We start from the raw sequence: 7,161 nt of genomic DNA on the forward strand, positions 1-7,161 counted from the left end.
TGTGTTGGCATGCAAAAAAAAAAATAAGGAATGAGAAAGAACGATGCACTGGGAGGAGGGGGGAGAGGTCGAATAAAGAGGCAAGAAAGAACTTTTCAGTGGAGGGAAAGATGGAGGATGGTGGGAAACACTTGAAAACCTTACTGTCATTGGAATTGGCTAAAGAGGAAATAACATACACACTCTGAGAGGTATCGAAATCTATCTTACCCCACTGGGAAGCAAAAAGAAAGGGGTATAAAAATAAGGGTGGTGGGGAACTGGTAGAAGGAGGGGTGGGCTGAGGTGGTCAGAAGCAAAACACTTTTGAGGAGGGATGGGGTTAAAGGAGAGAGAGAAGGATAAACAGGGGAGGGGGGAAATAGGATGGAGGGTTAGTTAGTTAGTTAGTAATCATACCTGTGAACATGAATGGGATGAACTCACCCATAAAATGGAAGCAGATAGCAGAGTGGATTAAAAATCAGAATGTGTTGTTTACAAGAAACACATCTGAAGCAGAGAGATACATGGAGAGTAAAGGTAAAAGGCTGGAGCAGAATATAATAAGCTTCTGCTCAAGTGAAAAAAAAACAGGAATAGCAATCACGATCTCAGGCAAAGCAAAAGCAAAAACAGATCTAAATAAAAGAGACAATCAAGGAAACTATGTTTTGCTAAAGGGTATCCTAGACAATGAAGTAATACAAGAAAATTTACAGCAAGTTTCTCTGATAGAGGCCTCATTTCTCAAATATATATTTAGTGTAGAACTGAATCAAATTTATAAAAATAAAAGCCATTCCCCAATTGATAAATGGTCAAAGGATATGAACAGTTTTAAGGTAGTTTTTAGAGGAAGAAATCAAAGCTATCAATAGTCACATAAAAAAATGCTTTAAATCATTCTTGATTATAGAAATGTCAATTAAAACAACTCTGAGGTACCACCTCACACCCATGAGAAATGACAGATGCTAGAGGGGATGTGGGAAAAATAGGGACACTGGGGGGGGGGGGGAATAATGCACTGTTGGTAGAGTTGTGAACTGAAATATGCCCCAAAAGCTATCAGATTGTGCATACTCTTTGACAAAGCAATACCATTCCTAGGTCTGTATCCTAAAGAGACCAAAGGAAATGTGAAAGGACCCATATGTACAAAAATGTTGATAGTATTACTTTTTGTGGTGGCAAAGAATTGGAAACTGCAGGGATGCCCATCCATTGAGGGGTGGCTGCACAAGTTGTGGTATATGATTGTGATGAATACTATTGTGCTATAAGAAATGACGAGGGGGATTGTTTCAGAAAAACATGACAAGATCTACATGAACAGATGCCAAGTGAAGTAAGAAGAACAGGGAGATGGTTGGGCACGGCAACAGCCATATTGCGGTGCTGACCCACTGTGGAAGCCTTGGCTACTCTGAGCAATACAACGTTCCAAGACAATTCCAAAGGAGTCATGATGAGAAATTGCTCTTCCTCTTCAGAGAGAGAGAGAGCTGATGAGCCCTGAGTGCCAACTGAAGGACAAGTTCCTCACTTTCTTTTTCTTGCTTTTGTCATGATGTGGCTGGTATGGAAATAGGTTTTGTATGTCTAACTGATATCCTGTGCTCCCCTTCTTGGTGGGTGTAATGGGAATGTAAATTTTAAAGATCTTCCCTGCCCCTAGGCTAAAGTGCACCTGGAGCCTGGGGTGGGAGGCTTTTTTTTTCAGTAGATACTTCTTGATTAGCCAGTGAGTCAATAAGATTGTTACCTATATAAGCCCTGATGTGTAGCTTTGTTTTGGGGCTCACTTTGAGAAGTGTTCTGTGATTTGATCTGGATTCTGGGAAGCCGTTGTCCAGAGCCCCCCCGGCTTTGAAAAACCCAGATGTTGAAACCCAGATGTTGTTTGGTATGGATGTAATGGTTGGACAGTTTGGAAAGTTGTCTACTTGATCTGTTTCTCTGTCTTGATAATTCTGTCTGTACACTCTGAAGTTCGGGGTGCTGACCTTTTTCCCCTGAACGAGGTAAACGATATATGTTTGACTGATTAAAGTAAGCTTGTTAACCCATTTTGAGTTGCTTTCCTTTATCAAAGCAGATCCAAGAATCTGTATTGGCAGCAAACCCTGAGGACGCTTGGGGTGCTTGCTGCTACAAAATGGCGTCACGAACAGGATCTGCAGAGTAAAAGGAAAGTATGGGGGCTGGGATAATTGTTTGTTTCCCAGTTGTGGTAGCTGTGACACTGTGGAGCCATGGAGCAGGAAAGAAGAATGGCCTGCATGCAGACTTCACTGAGCTGAGAGCAGGAATGGTGAGCTGCCTGCATCGGGACCTGGGCAGAAGCCAGGAGCGGCTGCCGCCTGCGGGAGGAGAAGGAACCCAGGAGTTCGGAATTCAGCCACAAGAAAAGATAAGAACTGAGCAGCAAAGCAGGGGCACTGAGTGTTTCCTGGCTGCATCCCACAGTTTGGGACCCAGGGGGAGGATGGACTTGTGACTATGGTGGGTGGGATGAAGGGCCTTGCATTCCCAGGGACCCCACCTTGTTGGTTTTGTTGCTCAGCCCCCTCTCTGTACTTGGAAGCAGGGGCTGGAGCTGTGTGAGGGGAAGGACACCCCTCCCCGCCTTCTCCCAAGAGAACTTTATTTGGACTCTTGTTTTGAATTGAAGTGGTAATGCAAAGTACTTTGTGTTTGTTTAACTTTGGTAACTTCAGTTATGTATCTTGCAAATGTGACCTATGATGGTTAATGCTAATTCAAAAGTAAACTGTTTATGCTATGGGCATGAAAGATCTTGGGGCCAAATGTAATGGGAATGTAAATTTTGAAGATCTTCCCTGCCCCTAGGCTAAAGTGCACCTGGAGCCTGGGGTAGGAGGCTTGTTTTTCAGTAGCTACTTCTTGATTGGCCAGTGAGTCAATAAGATTGTTACATTCTCTGAGCCAGGAGAAGGCGATATAAGCCCTGATGTGTAGCTTTGTTTTGGGGCTCACTTTGAGAAGTGTTCTGTGATTTGATGAAACTCTGGGCTAGCTGTTGTCCAGAGCCCCCGGGCTTTGAAACCCAGATGTTGAAATCCAGATGTTGATTGGGTATGGATGTAATGGTTGGACAATTTGAAATCTGTCTACTTGATCTGTTTCTGTCTTGATAATTCTGTCTGTATATTCTGAAGTTCAGGGTGCTGACCTTTTTCCCCTGAACGAGGTAAACGATATATGTCTGACTGATTAAAGTAAGCTTGTTAACCCATTTTGAGTTGCTTTCCTTTATCAAAGCAGATCTAAGAACCTGTGTTGGCAGCAACCCTGAGGATGCTTGGGGTGCTTGCCGCTACAGTGGGTGGGGGAAAGGGTGGGAGGGAGGGAATTTGGAAACTCAAAATTTGAAGAGAATGCTAAAAATAAAATCATTTTTTTCTTGAAAGACGACCAGAGCTGATTGATCGCTGCAAACATGACCACCAGCCCAGTGTCTCTTCTGGAAGATTCCAGGATGGGAGCTGAGGGCAGCCCACCTTGGCCCTGCTCTTTCAAAACTATGATGCCAGAAGCAACTGCCGGACTTGCAGGTGGTTTCTTACTTGGTATGCGCACATTCAGTGCCTCCAATCTGAGAGGTTTTCATGTGTTAACTGTTGAATTAGTGCATACTGGGCCTAAGAATGCCACCCAAAGGAAATGACGTTTCAGTCCAACTTAGTAGGTGCCTACTGCATACTGCATACCATGCTGCATGCTGGGCATACAAAGACATTTCCAGAGGGCAAAGACTTTCATTTCTGTCTCCCTATACTCTGTGTACTCATCCCTGCTCACCATGCCTAACACACATTCTAGAAATGCCTTGGAATTGAATTGAATTAACCCTGCCAGGCACAGCTAGGGCTTGGGCAGTGTGTCCCAGGTCCCTCCAAGCCCAGTCTGGGGCCTGTGCTCCCCTGATCCCACAGGCCTGTGGATCTCCGCCCCTGATCTCCGAAGGCCCTGATGGTCGGGCATTTCATCCCGTTGTATGGAATGACTCTGTTCCTGTTCTCAGCTCAGATCATGAGATCCTGATAAACCAGCGCCCTGGGCCCAATGAGTCATGGGGCCCAAACCGGTGAAGCTGCTTTGCCAGTTTTCCCCCACTACCAAGATTCAGGAAGTTACCCAACCCACGTGTTCATTTCCCAGAAGAGACAAAACCCGAGAAAGGAGCTCTGGCTTCCTGCTTAGACCGACAGGCTTCCCTCCATTCAGGGCCATCCTGGAGTGGCCCCACCTGCCACAGGTGAGCGGGCCAGTCGGGGGCAGCTGACTGGGGACTCCAGACCATGGTGCAGGTGTGTAGAGACTATCCGTGAGTGGCTGACACTTTTCAAAGGGTCCATCAGCATCCCCCTGCCTGCCTCCCTTTGGAGCCTGAAGGGCTCTGCTGGGCACTGGGGTAGCCCTCAGGAGGCCCAGGATCAGAAGGACATTAGGGCCTCAGTTTGGGGGAGGGGGACAGTCACTAATGCTTCATTCTCTTTCATGTGGTTCTAGGGAACAAATGTTGGCTCTGGCATCAGAGGAGGGTAACTGAATTCCCAGCGTTGGTATCTAGGTGACCTAGGCACCACTGTGCCTTAATTTCCCCCTCTGTGAAATTAGATGGCCTCTGAGTTCCACTCTGCCTTGAGAGCTAAGATCCTGGGATCCCCTGTAGTAACAGCAATGGCGTTTTAAGGTTAACCAGCCAATGGTCATTGGGGAGGGTCCCTGCTGCCAGAGTCACCCCCAGGCTACCCCTGCTCTGAACCTGGTGGTCACAGATTCCCCCTCTCTGAGCCTCAGTTTCCTTACCTGTAACAATGTGGACACTGACTTCTTCTGAGTCCACCCCACACCACCTGCATGCTTGTCTGCTGCCCCCCCCCCAGGGTCTGCCCTGAACCAGGCTGGCTGGGCTGGGCAGGAGGGACCAGCTACTACCAGCCAGGGGATTAGACTCTGACCAGCAGGTCACATTTCCCTGGAGCTGTTAACAAAGCCATTTCCAGAATTACTAGAGGCGGCCAGGTGGAGAATGTCTGGGTGATTGTCTGGGTAAGCTGAGGAGGCTGGAGCAGGGAATCCAGGAGGCCCCTCCCAGTGCTTGGGGACCAAACTGGTTCAGCTCCAGCTGAGGCCAGAACCTGACCCTTAAAGGGGAAGAGCAGAAGGCCCTGAGTTCAAGTCCTATCTCTGATATTTACCACTTGTGAGAGCTCAGTGAGGGAGACATTTCCCTTCTCTAGGCTTCAGTCTCCTCACCTATAAAATGCAGGCATTGGACTGGATGTCCTTCACTCTCCCTCCCAGTTCTGACATTATCTGATTGCCAATGAGCTGTGGCCGCTCTCCCCACCCTGGTTTCCAACATGGAGCCCTCTGCCATCTACTCTCCAGAAGCCAATTGATGAATGTTCCTCCTGGGCACAAAGACCCATCCTCATTTCACCTAGAAGGAACTCCCCCAAATGCAGGCTTGGGCTGCAGGGGGGCAGGCTGCCTCCCAGGGAGCTGACTTCCAGTGCTCTCTGCCCTGGGTTGGCCCCCTTGTGCTCAGTTCGGGGCAGCCCAGTTTAAGAAGGACATTGACTGTGTGGTCATGAAGAGACCAAATGGGGAAGGGCCCTGAGAGCTCACTGCCTGTGAAGATCCAAGGGAATTGGGAATTTGGCCTGGGACAGTCCCACGGAAGAGGGATGAGCCAGGTTCTACTGCGCCTGGAGTCAGAGCCTGGAGAAGGGGAAGAGAAGCAAATTTCTGCTTGTTGCAAAGATAATCTTTCCCCCGGACAGAGCAGTCCCAAAATGGAGCAGGTTGCCTCTGGAGGAAGTGAGCTCCCCGTCCCTGGAGGTATTCAAGCAGAGGAGAGGTGACACCTTGTTGAAGGTGCTGTGGAGAGGATGCTTGTTCAGATAAGTGCTAGACTAGAGACCTCTGAGGGTCCTCCAAACACGGAAGCTCTGTGATCCAATGGTGGGATTTCAGGCATGGTGACTGACCAGGGGGAGGGGAGTGAGTCCACTCTCCTTCTCTCAGACACTAACCCACAGGCAGGTCACGAGGCCACAAGACAGGGTCCAGCACCCTGTGGGGCTCTCAGCCTGAGAAGCCTCCCCACCCAGGGAAAGGGAGGGTCCCACCCTGTAGCGGATGCCCTAGCTCCTCTCCTCACACCAAGCATAAGCGGGACCGGAGCCCCCCCTGCCAGCCTGTGGCTTGGCCTCGAGGGCGGGCATCCCCGCCAGCCCACAGCCAGGGAGCCATTGCCGGCTTATCCCAGTAACGGTAATGAAGGACGGCTGCGATTAGGGGCTAGGATGATTGTTGTCGTCATGGCGTGATTGATCGGGGACCCGCGACAATGCCCTGAGTGCTTTAAGGTCTGCAGAGCTCTTGCCATAGCCCTCACAACAGTCCTGGGAAGTGCATTTTACAGATGAGGAAATCAGCGCTCAGAGAGCATAAGGACTTAGCCTCTGAGGTAGGATTGGAACTCACGTCTTCCTGACACCAAGCCCAGCACTCTCTCCCTGTGGTGCCCTGCCTGGTCAGAAAGTCAGACTTCAGCGGGTCCAGGCCAAGGCTGAGAGGCTGAGAGACCCCCAGAAGGGTCTTCCTCTGGAAGCAGCCCGTCCCGAGATGGGGCGCACTGGCTGCCCTCCAGACCGACGCTGCCTCTCTGCTCTGGGACCCAGCTGAGTCAGGAGAGTCTCTCCTCCCCAGGGCGGCTGGCCCTCCCGCCCCCAGAGACAGGGGTCGAATCTTTCCCCCACCCCCAGCTCCTTCACCCTCTCCTAGGACACCGGGGACTCGGTCAGGGCTGGCTCATGTTTGATTCCCCTATATTTTGGTTATTTTTTATATTATGTATTTTAAATATTTTGATAACTATCTATTTTATGCATTTAAAAAACTTAAGTCTGAGAAGGGACCCTGGGCTGCCTGCTGCCCAAGTCAAGGAGGAGCCCCTGCCTGTCCCATCCCATGATCGGATAACCCTCCTGATATCCCCCACACACACACACCTAGACAGACACACACACCTACACAGACACTCACACCCCTACACAGACACACACACACACACCTACACAGACACACACCCCTACACAGGCACACACACCTAGACAGACACACACACCTAGACAGACACAC

The 7,161-nt window shown here is 49.5% G+C and overlaps 1 protein-coding gene across 2 annotated transcripts in view; it reads left to right on the forward strand.

Annotated features, from left to right (window-relative positions):
- Positions 1-4,128: 4,128 nt before the first annotated feature.
- LOC138176162 (solute carrier family 22 member 18-like) overlaps positions 4,129-7,161 on the forward strand; it is an 11,582-nt gene continuing 8,549 nt past the window's right edge. The window contains exon 1 of one of the 2 annotated variants that reach the window (XM_069106936.1): positions 4,129-4,264. The gene's annotated coding sequence lies outside the window, so the exon portion shown is untranslated. Of the gene's footprint in view, positions 4,317-7,161 lie in introns of both variants that reach the window. The other variant, XM_069106937.1, reaches the window with a different exon arrangement.

Source organism: Petaurus breviceps, unplaced genomic scaffold, assembly GCF_028583685.1.
Source record: "Petaurus breviceps papuanus isolate PSGF00001 unplaced genomic scaffold, PetGlider_PUasm1.0 82804, whole genome shotgun sequence".
NCBI lineage: Eukaryota > Metazoa > Chordata > Mammalia > Diprotodontia > Petauridae > Petaurus > Petaurus breviceps.